Source organism: Bos mutus, chromosome 25 (genome assembly GCF_027580195.1).
Source record: "Bos mutus isolate GX-2022 chromosome 25, NWIPB_WYAK_1.1, whole genome shotgun sequence".
Taxonomy (NCBI): Eukaryota; Metazoa; Chordata; class Mammalia; order Artiodactyla; family Bovidae; genus Bos; species Bos mutus.
In genome coordinates, this window is record NC_091641.1 from 38,416,164 (window position 1) to 38,431,501 (window position 15,338).

The 15,338-nt window shown below is 45.3% G+C and overlaps 1 protein-coding gene across 1 annotated transcript in view; it reads right to left on the reverse strand.

The window, feature by feature from the left end:
* HMOX2 (heme oxygenase 2) overlaps window positions 1-12,444 on the reverse strand; it is a 28,158-nt gene extending 15,714 nt beyond the window's left edge. The window contains exon 1 of the mRNA XM_070362518.1: window positions 12,302-12,444. The gene's annotated coding sequence lies outside the window, so the exon portion shown is untranslated. The remainder of the gene's footprint in view (window positions 1-12,301) is intronic.
* Window positions 12,445-15,338: the final 2,894 nt, after the last annotated feature.

The window sequence follows — 15,338 nt, forward strand, 5'->3', positions numbered from 1 at the left end:
TCATCCTCTGTCATCCCCTTCTCCTCCCACCTTCAATCTTTCCCAACATCAGGGTCTTTTCCAATGAGTCAGCTCTTTGCATCAGGTGGCCAAAATATTGGCGTTTTAGCTTCAACATCAGTCCTTCCAATGAACGCGCAGGACTGATTTCCTTTAGGATGGACTGGTTGGATCTCCTTGCAGTCCAAGGCACTCTCAAGAGTCTTCTCCAACACCACAGCTCAAAAGCATCAATTCTTCGGTGCTCAGCTTTCTTTATAGTCCAACTCTCACATCCATACATGACCATTGGAAAAACCATAGCATTGACTAGAAGGGCCTTTGTTGGCAAAGTAACATCTCTGCTTTTTAATACGCTGTCTGGGTTGGTCCTAACTTTTCTTCCAAGGAGCAAGTGTCTTTTAATTTCATGGCTACAGTCACCACTGACAGTGATTTTGGAGCCCCAAAAATAAAGTCTGTCATTGTTTCCATTGTTCCCCCATCTATTTGCCATGAAGTGATAGGACCAGATGCCATGATCTTAGTTTTCTGAATGCTGAGCTTTAAGCCAACTTTTCACTCTCCACTTTCACTTTCATCAAGAGGCTCTTTAGTTCTTCTTCACTTTCTGCCATAAGGGTGGTGTCATCTGGATATCTGATGTTACTGATACTTCTCCTGGCAATCTTGATTCCAGCTTGTGCTTCATCCAGTCCAGCATTTCTCATGATGTACTCTGCATATAAGTTAAATAAGCAAGGTGACCATATACAGCTTTGATGTACTCCTTTCCCGATTTGGAACCAGTCTGTTGTTACATGTCCAGTTCTAACTGTTGCTTCTTGACCTGCATACAGATTTCTCAGGAGGCAGGTTAGGTGGTCTGGTATTCCCATCTTTTTAAGAATTTTCCAGTTTTTTGTGATCCACACAGTCTTTGGCATAGTCAATAAAGCAAATGTTTTTCTGGAACTCTCTTGCTTTTTCTATGAGCCACAGGATGTTGGAAATTTGATCTTTGGTTCCTCTGCCTTTCCTAAAACGAGCTTGAACATCTGGAAGTTCACGTACTATTGAAGCCTGGCTTGGAGAATTTTGAGCATTACTTTGCTAGCGTGTATAGGAGCCCAACAAACCTGACCTCAACTGTGACTGGCCAAGAGTCCACTGCCACACAGGCCGAGAGGCAGTGCAGGCATGTGGTCAAGGCACAGGCTCAAGTCAGGTACTGCAGGGCAGGCCCTGGTTCCGCTGCACACCCACTGGGGGCCTCGGACCAGTTACTCTCAGAATCTCAGTTTCTCCATCTGTAAGGGTAGTGATAACAGCTCTGCATGGCAGGTGTGAAAACTGAATGAGATAACCATAAAACTGCTGTTTCAGTCTATTATTTAGTTTACTTATAAAACTGCTGTTTTCGTTTATTTATTATTTTTAGCTTGCCATATGATGCTGAATAGTAAACTAAAGCAAGTGTCACCAAAAGTTAACTAATGTTTCTGAATATTTTTAGTCAAGAAATGGAAAAACCGCTTTCTCTATGAAAGGTCCTGTAGGTAGCATGAAATCTATTTCAGGGTCACAGGCTGAGATGAATGCTCACTACGAAGACACTGTTTTCATTCTGGTAACATTTCTAATACCAAAAAAGGAACAGAAAAACCTGGGCATATCTAGCAAAATAAGTTTTGCAAAGAACGCAAAGAAAGATGATTTCCAGAGTTTAAATTCTATTCAGGGGCCTCTGAACCTGAGTTAGGTGAAGGCCCCCCCATGCTCTAGACGGGTCAGAATCCAGGATGGGACATGTTCTTGTTTTGTTTCTTCAGAGCAGCTCATCACTATAAATCAAGGTTTAGGTAAATGAAAACTTGACTTTATATAAATATGGTAACTCTCGTTTGCAGTTAGTTCTCTTGACAATCAATCCCCACCCAGTGGTTCTCAAGGGGACATCGGTCACACCCAGAGCGATGTCTGCTTGCGAAAACTGGAGGGTGGGCTGAGCTACTGGCATCTAGTGTATAGAGGCCAGGAATGCTGTTCAAATCCCACAACGCAAAGAAAGCAAAAGCACACGTGTGCACACACACACAACACACACACCAGACCACCACCACCACCAATTATCCAGCCTAAAATGTCAACAGCACCAAAGTTGAGAAACCCTGCTCTAACCTCTCATCCCTTCATCAGTTTAGAGAGAGACAAGAAGAGGTTTGTTTTCACAGTAAGCTTCATGCCATCCATCACACCTTCATCAAATATCCTTTACAGCGATTTCTGGGGAAACTGAATTTCCACCAGAAAACAGAAGAGGCTGTAAGTGGGGCAACTTGGCACTCATTGCCCACAGATGACAGGGAAAAGGGTTTTCCTGGGAAGAGGACTGATTTGTATTTAGCCCACAAGGAGGAAAAACCTTTCAAGCAGGCTCAGTTAACAAAGCCAGGAAGAGGAGAAGCCCCTGACAGAAATGTGTTCACTGACTTCTTGAAGGAATAGAACACAGAACTGGGAGAAAATTGAATCATTGTTTATCAGTCTGGTGTCGGACTGACATGTAGGCTAAAAAGCTCTAATACGAGGTCTGCGCCAGTGAGCTGTATTACAAACACTGCTGCTCTGGAACTCCAACAGCCTCATTTATAAAATAAGAGGCACGTCTCAGAGAGCTGCAGGGAGGATGGCATTTAACAGAAGGTAGAGCAGGAAAGACCATGGGCTTCCCCCACCCATTTCAGACATAGCAGCTCGCATACTCCTCCGAAAATGGAGTTGTGCTGCTTCTAAAAATAAGGTCAGATAACAATGAGCTGGATGATCTTGGAGACCTGATATTACATTAAGAGCCACCTAAGCAAGTTTTTCATCATCTATTACAGCACGTGTATCCTGCTGCAGCATTTCTTTGTACCTATGTTTTTCCAGATCACAGCTCATTTATCTTTGTGTCTTACTTCAACACAGGGTACCTACCTAATCAGGGTTTGCTGAGTGACTGGATGATTTCCAGAATGTGAGGTATTCTCAAAGAGCAGATGACAAAGAGAAGATTTAAAAGTGAATCCCAGACATAAGAAAATTGGCTGGCTAGTGAGTAAGTATCTTTGAGCACCATATTTACTACAAAAATTTCTACTGATGAGCAGTTGCGGGTGGGCGGGGGGCGGGGGGAGGTTACATGGGCCTTGTAGGGGGTCTGAAAGAGAAAGGTTGCACTGCATGGTTTTAAACTGCCTCCCTCACATTCCACAGATATAGCTATTAAGGACATACCTTTTAGATTTTAAGGACTCTGGAAGCCTGGTTAAGAACAGAACACTGCCTTACTTAAAAAAAAGAAAGAAAGAAAGAAAGAAATGGAGGGCTTCCCTTGTGGCTCAGTGGTCAAGAATCTTCCTGCCAGTGTTGGAGACACAGATTTGATCCCTGATCCGGGAGAACCCCACATGCCTGGGAGCAACTTAGCCAGTACATCACAACTATTGAGCCTGTGCTCTAGAGCCCGTGTGCAGAAACTACTGAAGCCCAAGTGCCTGAGAGCCTGTGCTCAGCAACCAGAGAAGCCACTGCAGTGAGAAGCCGAGGCACCGCAACTAGAGAGTAAGGCCCTGCTCACCACAACTGGCAAAAAGCCCGAGCAGCAATGAAGACTCAGCACAGCCAAAGTGAATAAATTTGTTAAATTATTTTTAAAAAGGAAAAGGAGGCTAGCAGTGTAGGGTGAGGCAGCAGACACAGCTGTACTTTAAAAAAAAAAAAGAGAGGTTTTGGGCTGGGAGGTGAGGGAGGGAGAAAAAGAAGGGTGGGGGAAGAAATGGCTAGGCAAAATTTTAACAGTCTAGGTAACAAATGCTTGCCAGCACTGCTCCACCTGATGCAGACGTAAAGCGCCGGCCCTCCCTGCTGTCCACCTGGGAGACCCTTTACTCCCCCAGCTGGCTTTAGGGAAGGGGTTTCACAGCACTCTTTTCTCAGGTCTGTTACTCTAGGGAAGGGGGAGGGGGGTCAAGCTTCTCTTAACAAGCCCACATTTTTAGAACATTTTGGAGGAAATACACCAAGGCATTATGTTGTTATGGTTACTGCAGGGGGGTAAAGCAAAATGCTACAAAAATACCAGTTTACCAAAAAGAAAATTTTAAAAAACAAACAGCAGTTTGCCACCGTAAAACTGAGCAACTTCCTGTTACATGAGACAGCCCCCACAAAATACATGAAGATACATGAAGTGGGTACCTCTAATTCCCAAGAGGTCTCCAGAACTGGTCAAACATCATTGTAAGCGCTAATCATTACTGAGAAGAAATTCAAATGGCCCGGAACATCTACTGCTGACTAAGGACCTGATTAGGCAATACTGGATGAATAACTAGGGGAAAAGGTAGACAAGATGAGGAGGACAACTGACAAAGCAGAAAATCTTGTGCTCCAGGGCTTGCTTTAAGGTGTGCTAACTCCAGTACTTTGGCCACCTTATGCGAAGAGTTGACTCACTGGAAAAGACCCTGATGCTGGGAGGGATTGGGGGCAGGAGGACAAGGGGACAACAGAGGATGAGATGGCTGGATGGCATCACTGACTCGATGGACGTGAGTCTGGGTGAACTCCGGGAATTGGTGATGAACAGGGAGGCCTGGCGTGCTGTGATTCATGGGGTCGCAAAGAGTCGGACACAACTGAGCGACTGAACTGACTGAACTGAATGCCTTTCCCCCAACCCAACCCTACACAGAAGGCTGATACCGGAAGCACGGACAGTGGAGCATCCACAGTTAGAGCAGGGTGGTGGTGGGCGGTGCGGGGCGGGGGTACAAGCTTGGCCTACTTGGCTGGCTGAGCTCTGGGGAGCTAAGGCACTCATCTGAAACAGATGGTTTGCATGTCCCACTGCGTGTGCTACTCGACGGCAGTTCTAGGACAGTCTTTTCAGGCTATATGTCCAAAGCAGCAGAGGGGAGCTAGTTCTGAATCAGTCACCACTCCCGAACCTGCCCAGGGCTCCCTCCCTCTTTCATATCTTGTTTCCAACAGGCCAGTCATTTCTGAAAAAATGGCCTGACCTTCCAAAAAGCACGTGATTTCTCACCCCATTCCCAACATTCCTACTTGGCTCTAAATCTGTATTGTGGATAGGCACACACTCTAAACAGCTGCACTTGACTATAAGGTCTCCGAAGGCAGAGCTGAGCATCACCCCCACTAGTTAGTAAGTGCATTTTAGCTGTGCCACGCCTGGCAACCAGATTAGACCACTGTGTATGTGGGAACATGCTTGTATGTGGGACATACAAGCACTCATGTATGTCCCATGACACCTGGTGCTGGGTAGAAGGTTGTTTACAAAGGAATCCTTGGGTTTCTCTCTCTAATCTTCCACCCAGTTACCTCCTCATCTGAAGATACAAATTCAGAGATGTGTACTTCTGAAGACTGGTAGCAAAGCTATTTGTCAGATTATAATAATCATTACCCTTTTGGGGTTGCAAACCCTTCTGAGAATCAGAGGAAGACTTCTGACTCTCTCTCCAGGACAATCACAAGTTAAAAAAAAGTTGCCTCATGTGGCTAATGCCTCCTGTGTTGAACTTCTGCAGATACAGAAGAAATAAATTTGGAGAGAACAGATTCATTAATAAATAAATACATGTTACCTATGCGATTCCAGAGCACCCGTAGGCCCCTCAAGTTCAGGAATCCCTGTTCTAGACAAGCCATTTATGAAAGACATTCTTTTTGTGGGTGACATGTTTCCAGTAACTCTCTGAATGCTCATTCACTAATGCTCATTCATTCTCTTCTGTTCCTGCTGTCTTTTAGGCAACCCAGTGGATTCAGTTCGAATGACTGTCTTTTCCATTTCTCAGCTCTTCATTTCCCTGACCTCCCAGAATATTGAGTGTCAAAACAACAATCACAAACCTTACAAAGAGAATTTTGTCTGGCGCCTCCTCAAGGTGACTGCCAATTCTTGGTGAACAAGGATCATGGGTTTGTTGTTTTTGTAACCCTCTCGGTGCACACTACAGAGGCAATACAAGTGTGCCAAGTGGGCAGAGAGTGCGCTGCTTCTCTGTCCTTTTACCTGTAGGCATTTGAACTTGAACGTATTGACTTTAAATCTGGGCATGTGTCCCAGAAAAGTCACATGCAAAAGGGAAGAAAGCATAACCCAGAGCAGCCAATCATCTCACTGTTCCTTTTGGGTGCACCAGGAAGACTTTCTGCAAACACAAAAAGTGTTACAAAGCAAGACGAACATGACATTGAGCACAGACACTTAAGAGATTTCTCTGAGGCTGACAAAAACCCAAGTGTGGTAGAGGAATCAGTTCAGTCGCTCAGTCGCGTCCGACTCTCTGCGACCCCATGAATCGCAGCACGCCAGGTCTCCCTGTCCGTCACCAACTCCCGGAGTTCACCCAGACTCACGTCCATCGAGTCGGCGATGCCATCCAGCCATCTCATCCTCCATTGTCCCCTTCTCCTCCTGCCCCCAATCCCTCCCAGCATCAGGGTCTTTTCCAATGAGTCAACTCTTCGCATGAGGTGGCCAAAGTTATTTTCTAATTAGTGGGACACCTGCAATTACTAAGCAAAGAGAAAGACTGACCCTCCCCTTGTCTCCTTCTAGAAAATTGAAGGAGCAAAAGTGTAACGTCACTTCACTATCTTTGCTTTTCTCATCACCTTCAAACATTGCTACCCAGAACCCCCTCACACTCTAACTCAGTTCTGCTCACTGATCCTTCCCCTTCCTCTGCCTGCCCTCCCCTAAGCTGCTCTGGAAATAGTTTCAGATGACAACAGTTCCTCCGCAGCAGCTCCAAGTGGTCTTGCCAGAGAGAACAGCAGATGCAGTACTAAGGAAGGGATGAACACGCTTGGGCATGTGACATGCCATGTTATCATCCACAAACACTTATAATACTCATGGGGCTCCTTGACTACAAAGAGGCCTAAGATCTTGTTGGGGATTTTAAGCAGCTTTCAATAGAGAGAGAGAAAAAGAGAAACAGAAAGATAACTAACAGAACAGGTGTATTATACTATAAACGCTAATTGTGCTGTACAGACAATGGTGTTAAAGATAGAGCTTTATGTTCCAGATTTTCCAGGACTGTTCTGACTCAAATATCCTGTCTCACCAACTCCTTCAGTATACCTGTATGTTCAGACTATGGGTCCCAGTGTTTGTCATAATAAACAGGATCACCTCAGTGACTGATAAGGCAGGCCAGCCACCTAGATTAACTAAAAGCATGATGGCAGATTGTTCTAATCATGCCAGCACCTTCCCACAGCCCTCAGGTAATCATGGAATTGAATATAATACAAGACAGTGAAACGTGAGGCTTCCAAGACTGAGAGCGAGCTCGCTGGGAGAAAGGAAGCTGAGGGTATTTAGCAGAAGTCAGGCTGGCAAGGTGCTAGACACTTGTCTCTTTAGGCCATTCTTCCCCAAAGCCCTTTTAAAGTTACTGAGAACTATGACAATAATTAGACTTATTGATATTCCTGGGAAGGAAACAAATCTATTCGTGTGTTGCTCTTGTTGTCCCCTGGAGAAGGAAATGGCAACCCAATCCAGTATTCATGCCTGAAAATCCCACAGACAGAGGAGCCTGGCAGGCTACCATCCACCGGGTCGCAAAGAGTTGTAAACAACTTAGCAACTAAACAACAACAACAGAGAGGAGACAGTACCCACTTGCTGGGCCTCTGGCAGAACGGCAGATGGCAGGCACTGCGCGTAGCAATCCATCCTTTCCTGTCACTACTTCTCTGCCTTCCTGCCAGTCTGCTTTCTCTTATGTCCAGGGAGGCCCCAAACAATAAGCATGAGGGAAATTTTAAAAACACAAGTTCCCAACCCCTAACTTCGTGAAACAGAAAGATTTGGAAACCCCTTAGATTGAAGAACAGCATTCTAAGCACCCAAGACTTGAAGGCTCATCAAGTATTAACTTCATTTTTCAGACACAGAAACTGCAGATCAAGGGGTTTAAATGTTTTTCTCATGATCAAAAATACTCCACAGTTTCCTTTGGGGGAGAAATGAACCATTTATTTGTCACTCTTTCTAATATAAATTAACATGTATGTATTTAGAAAACATACATGAATATGTAAAACATTATCTAGTGCTGAATAGCTGTTTATGAGTGAAAATAATGGTTACCAACTGATTAATCAGCTCAATTTTGTACTTAACAATTCAATCATTTTGAAGTGCAAACAAAAAGTCAGTGTATCTGTAGACTTTCACAGGGAGATACTTAAGCACATATTTGAAAAAAGAACCCTCCTCAATGAATGCAAGAAGACATGCAATTCTGATGCAATTCCTACTCCATAAGCCAACTATTCATTGGAAGGACTGATGCTGAAGCTCCAGTACTCTGGCCACCCTGATGCAAGAGCTGATTCACTGGAAAAGACCCTGATGCTGGGTAAGTCTGAGGGAAGGAGGAGAAGGGGGCAACAGAGGATGAGATGGTTGGATGGCATCACCGACTCGATGGACATGAATTTGAGCAAACTCTAGGAGATAGTGAAGAACAGGGAAGCCTGGCGTGTTGCAATCCATGGGGTCCCAAAGAGCCAGACACGACTTAGTGACTGAACAACAACAAACTGACAAAACAGCCCTTGAATTACTATTAAAATATTTGTTTAAAAAAACGATCACATAGGGAAATGCATGTTTGCTAAAAGCCTTCTAAAATTACATCAAAGTGACATTAAAACCTGCTCACTGAAAAGAGCCTCATGAATTTAACTGCTGTTTTGAAACGCCTAGTTAAGGTTCAGAATGTTATCTTGTAAGGAAGGTCTGACTATAGATGTGGTTGATATGATGACCCAGAAAGCGTCCTTTGCTCCACTGCAGTCAGCCAAGATCACAATTAAACACCAATACAGTATACTAACGCATATATATGGAATTTAGAAAGATGCTAACAATAACCCTGTGTATGAGACAGCAAAAGAGACACTGATGTACAGAAGAGTCTTATGGACTCTGTTGCAGAGGGAGAGGGTGGGAAGATTTGGGAGAAAGGCATTGAAACATGTATAATATCATGTATGAAACGAGTTGCCAGTCCAGGTTCGATGTACGTTACTGGATGCTTGGGGCTAGTGCACTGGGATGACCCAGAGGGAGGGTATGGGGAGGGAGGAGGGAGGAGGGTTCAGGGTGGGGAACACGTGTATACCTGTGGCGGATTCATTTTGATATTTGGCAAAACTAACACAATTTGTAAAGTTTTAAAAAAAAAAGATGCAGTCCTCTAATGGGCTGATTGTAAATGAACTCCCTTTACAATAGCTATGCACCTCTAAATTATCTACAGTGAATTCCAAAACCATTATTATTCTTAAATAGAAAGAAGCTGGTCATATAGAAAGGATTTATGAATAAATGTAATGCATATTCTGTAAACATATATAACATTGTTAGACCAGACCATCAACAATACTGCTAAATTTCACTGGCTTTACAATGTATAATATAATAGGAGACATTTTATGGTAAATAAACGAAGTCAATATGAAAAAGTAAACCAAACTGGAGTCAACAACATCACAGAGTACCTGAATGGTCACCAGAGTGAAATATCTTCACTATAAAAAACAGAAAGATCCCAGTATAAGCAGTTATACTAATTGTTCCAATTGAAGATATGCACCCCTCCTTCACTGTTGGCAAGAATTAATCAGTAATGGCACTGCTTCTCAGCAGGGCAAAAATATCCTGAGAGATTATTCAGGTTACAACAAAAGACAGAGTTTTCATCCTCTGCTTTTACACAGACAAACCTAACAGATATAATAAAGTTAAAAAGCAAATAACCTTCACTGTGTTCGATACAAAAGGAGATGTGACTCAGATTTCTCAATTCTCCCATTAAGTACTATCAGAATAAGAGACTGAATTAAGTGTGTACTCAAAATTTTTTAGTCCAGTAATAAACAAGGAGGTAATTTATGGTTCAAATTTTTCACCTTTTCTCTCCAAGGAGTTATAGCTACATTCTAAATTTTATACTGGAGAATTTCCTGGTGGTCCAATGATTAGGACACCACAATTTCACAGCTGAGGGCATGGGTTCCAATCCTGGTCAGGGAACTATGCTGAAATATACAATTTCAATATTCAAAAATGTCTTCCTCCTAGATGGATGATATTTTGGTTTTTGCTGCAAACCTGATACACAGCCCAACTGTTCTCTGAAGAGAGTCAGCTTTTCAAAAGAAACCAAAAAATCAAGGTAGCCAAAGGCCCTGGCTGTTTTGCTTTTTGACAGATTCAACGAGCGTAAACCAAAGGTGATGAATACTTTACTTTCTGTATTTCATCTTATGCTTGGCATTGTCATTTCTGGAGTAGCTCATATTCCTGACTCTGGAGACTCACAGGCTATCATCTTACTGGCCCAGGCAAAGGAAACAAGGAAATCCAGTCAGACAATGGGGAAATCACAGATTCTTCCCCTTCACATCCCCAGTCAGATGAAGTCACTCAACGAGTGTCCTTGAAATCCCCACACCCTCACCAGTGTTTTGCCTTATCTGCGTGAGTGCCCATTTGCTCATTTGAGTCTGACTCTTTGCTACTCCATGGTCTACAGCCAGCCATGCTCCTCTGTCCATGGTCTTTTCCAGGCAAGAATACTGGAGTGGGTTGCAATTTCCTTCTCCAGGGAATCTTCCCAAACTAGGGATAGAACCTGCATCTCCTGCCTTAGCAAGCAGATTGTTTACCACAGAGCTACTCAGGAAGCCTTTGGCTTAGCTACTGTATTTGAAAACTTTTCCCAGTTTCACCAAGTAAACTTGGAAATGACCAACTGAACTGAGAGCTTCTGGTAAGCTTGTGATGTTTCTTCAAAAAAAAAAAACAAAAAACTAAACTAAAGAATAAAGCACAGAATTACTCATTTATATTTCTTATCCCCCTCCTCACAAAAGAAAAATTAAAAATTTTAATGTGGCAGTTAAAATTTTAATCAAAATACCCTGATTAATGCCATAACAGAAATTCAAATACATAAAACCAGTAAGCTCCTGTTTCCTTCTACTTGGGAGGACAGTTTAGGGCGAGGGGGAAGACTGTCTAGTTTAAATAACATAAATTCATTTCCACTCTAGGAAAAAGCATGGGATCTGGGGGCAGATAACCGGGTACAAGACCACCTGTGCCCTTTTCCTGATTGTGGGAGGCAGGTTAAGCGTCTTAATTCCATTCATCATTAACCCCATTTCACAAGTGGAAAAACTATCAACTCACAGGGTTTTGTTAGGGGCTGAGAGTGAGAACTGGACGACAGAGGATGAGATGGCTGGATGGCATCACCCACTCTATGGACGTGAGTTTGGGTAAACTCCAGGAGTTGGTGATGGACAGGGAGGCCTGGCGTGCTGCAATTCATGGGGCCGCAGAGTCGGACACGACTGAGCGACTGAACTGAACTAAGAGTGAGAGGGCTTCCTGAGCTCTAAAGCACTATAGGATGTCTCTCTTTTTTTCAACCATGCTCCACCTGGTGCGGGTCATGGGAGCCAATGATACAACACGATAAGGATGAACAGCCACAGGCCACAGCAACCAGTTCACCAGAAGTCATTAAAATGACAAGACGCTGACAGGCCTTGTGCTAAGACACGGCGGTCCTGGCAGCTTTTACAGGGCAATTAACACACCGAGGGCACCGCGCTTGTGAGGTGACAGGTAGACTCCCTGCCAGACTAACCAGCTGCCCCTGACGTTGCTCCCTTGCAACCTGGCGGCCGCGGGTCATTAGGGAAGTCACGACAGTGACTCAAAGGGCCCTTTAGGCAGAGGTGAGTCAGGAGGAGGAAGGTCAGAGCCCGGTCCGCGCCAAGAGCCCGGGTACGACTCTCGGACGCCAAGCTAGGTCTGGGTCCTCGCCGGCCCAAAGTGGACCGACGTGCTGGCTGGGGGGCCAGAGGCTGCAGGCCCGGCGGGAACGCCAAGTCCTCCCGCGGCGACCCGGGGGTCGGGTCACCTCCTGTGGGGCGCAGGAGACGCCGGCAGGGGGTGTGCCCCACGCGGACCAACGCCTACGAGCGGCTCAGGCCTCCCTCCCCGGGCCTCTGAAACGCCGTCTGGGAAGCGAGGTCCTCCCTCCCGGCCCCTGGCCGCCCCTCGCCCCGGCCCGTCCGGGCTTCCTCAGGCGGGCGCCGGGGAGCGGCGGGCCGTGTCGGCCGAGCCGAGTTCCCGAGAGCCAGGGGTGGCCAGGCTCGCGGAGAAGCCCCGAGGAAGGCCCTGCAGGGCACCGACACTCACCCGCCGCAAGTCCGCTCCAGCGTCCGTCAGCACCGCGTCCGCGCGTAAGTCAGCGACTCGCTCTGGCGCCGCGACCGCCGCAGCCTAGCAAGCAGCCCGACGTGCGCACGCAGCGGGGGCGGGGCCTGCGCAGGACACGCCCCTGCGGCGGGCACGCGGCAGCCGTCCTCGCGCGCTGGTCTGTGGCGGAAGTCGAAGGGCGGACGGGAGAGCTGTTCCCTTTGTGAGAAGGGGTGTTCATGAACGCCTCTCCGGGCTCTTCTTGCCCTTTATCACCACCGCTTCAGGCTTATCTCGTGCGTTCTCCTCCTGTCCCATCTGTTTCTTTAACCAGCCTGTCCCATCTGTCATTTCTTTAACCATCCAACTGGCTTCAGGACTGATATTGTCTGGTATTGGCAAAGGTATGGGGAATGTTATAATTGGCAATAGGCATTCTCTTTGATCTAGTACTTCCATTTCTGGGTAGCTTTTTCTAGAGAAACGCAAGAACCCAAAGAGACACAAACAAGCAAGTTCATTGCAACAGCATTTCGGTGAAAACCTTGAAAGAGCCTGAACGTCTAGTGGGATGGTTGGTTGACAGGTGCACATCTCCCTATTCAAGAGAGTTGTGCTGGATAAAAAGGAATGGCAGGGTGTTCCCTGGCAGTCCAGTGGGAACTAGGATCCCGCAAAAAAAAAAGTGGGGTGGGGGGGAGGACAGACACCCCCTTAAGGGAGGCAATCAAGTAGAAGGGAATTAGAAAAACAAGTTGTAGGAGAATATAAAAATACATTCAGACGACTTCCCTGGTCCTCTAGTATGCATTATGTATCTGCATTATGCATTAACCAGACCTCCCCAGGGGCAGAAATACCTGCTCAACCATAAAGATCAATTCTTCTCCTGCCACTGGCCATGAAACTCCTGAGATAATAACATTCCTTTCTCAATCCTGTAAGGAGTCAGGATGTAGATATCTTAGGGCAGTATTGGGCTGACCTTATTAATGTTACTAGATATATTACTTGTATTCTGCCTATTTTATGAGATTGAGGTTTCTTGCATTACCAGACCTGTGACTGAGCCTCCGATAAAATTAATGACAATTAAACAGCTTGAGGTTTCTTGCATTACCAGATGTGTGACTGAGCCTCAGATAAAATTAATGACAATTAAACAACTTGAAACAATTGACCTTATAGATGATTCTATAAGATCATCTATAAGATGATTATAACAGTGTAACTCTAGATATGGGAAGAAGCAGCAAGCAAGAGCCATTTCCCAGACCATGACCAACGGTAAGACAGGTGGTACAGAGGCTTATGGCTATTCTTAACAGGGCCCTTTGTCAGCTGGTGCTAAGTCGCTTCAGTTCTGTCTGACTCTGTGCAACCCCATAGACGGCAGCCACCAGGCTCCCCCATCCCTGGGATTCTCCAGGCAAGAACACTGGAGTGGGTTGCCATTTCCTTCTCCAGTGCATGAAAGTGAAAAGTGAAAGTGAAGTCGTTCAGTCATGTCCAACTCTGCGACCCTGTGGACTGCAGCACGCCAGGCCTCCCTGTCCATCACCAACTGCCGGAGTTCACTCAAACTCACATCCATCGAGTTGGTGATGCCATCCAGCCTTCTCATCCTCTGTTGTCCCCTTCTCCTCCTGCCCCCAATCCCTCCCAGTATCAGAGTCTTTTCCAGTGAGTCAACTCTTCGCATGAGGTGGCCAAAGTACTGGAGTTTCAGCTTTCGCATCATTCCTTCTAAAGAACACCCAGGACTGATCTCCTTTAGAATGAAATGGTTGAATCTCCTTGCAGTCCAAGGGACTCTCAAGAGTATTCTCCAAACCACAGTTCAAAAGCATCAATTCTTTGGTGCTCAGCTTTCTTCACAGTCCAACTCTCACATCCATACATGACCACTGGAAAAACCATAGCCTTGACTAGACGGACCTTTATTGGCAAAGTAATGTCTCTGCCTTTTAATATGCTGTCTAGGTTGGTCATTACTTTCCTTCCAAGAAGTAAGCGTCTTTTAATTTCATGGCTGCAGTCACCATCTGCAGTGATTTTGGAGCCCAAAAAAATAAAGTCTGACACTATTTCTCCATCTATTTCCCATGAAGTGGTGGGACCAGATGCCATGATCTTCATTTTCTGAACGTTGAGCTTTAAGCCAACTTTTTCATTCTCCTCTTTCACTTTCATCAAGAGGCTTTTTAGTTCCTCTTCACTTCCTGCCATAAGGGTGGTGTCATCTGCATATCTGAGGTTATTGATATTTCTCCTGGCAATCTTGATTCCAGCTTGTGTTTCTTCCAGTCCAGCGTTTCTCATGATGTACTCTGCATATAAGGTAAATAAGCAGGGTGACAATATACAGCCTTGACGTACTCCTTTTCCTATTTGGAACTAGTCTGTTGTTCCATGTCCAGTTCTAACTGTTGTTTTCTAACCTGCATATAGGTTTCTCAAGAGGCAGGTCAGGTGGTCTGGTATTCCCATCTCTTTCAGAATTTTCCACAGTTTATTATGATCCACACAGTCAAAGGCTTTGGCATAGTCAACAATGCAGAAATAGATGTTTTTCTGGAACTCTCTTGCTTTTTCCATGATCCAGAGGATGTTGGTAATTTGATCTCTGGTTCCTCTGCCTTTTCTAAAACCAGCTTGAACATCAGGAAGTTCATGGTTCATGTATTGCTGAACCCTGGCTTGGAGAATTTTGAGCATTACTTTACTAGCGTGTGAGATGAGTGCAATTGTGCGGTAGTTTGAGCATTCTTTGGCATTGCCTTTCTTTGGGATTGGAATGAAAACTGACCTTTTCCAGTCCTGTGGCCACTGCTGAGTTTTCCAAATGTGCTGGCATATTGAGTGCAGCACTTTCACAGCATCATCTTTCAGGATTTGAAATAGCTCAACTGGAATTCTGTCACCTCCAATAGCTTTGTTCATAGTGATGCTTCCTAAGGCCCACTTGACTTCACATTCCAGGATGTCTGGCTCTAGGTGAGTGATCACATCATCATGATTATCTGGGTCATGAAGA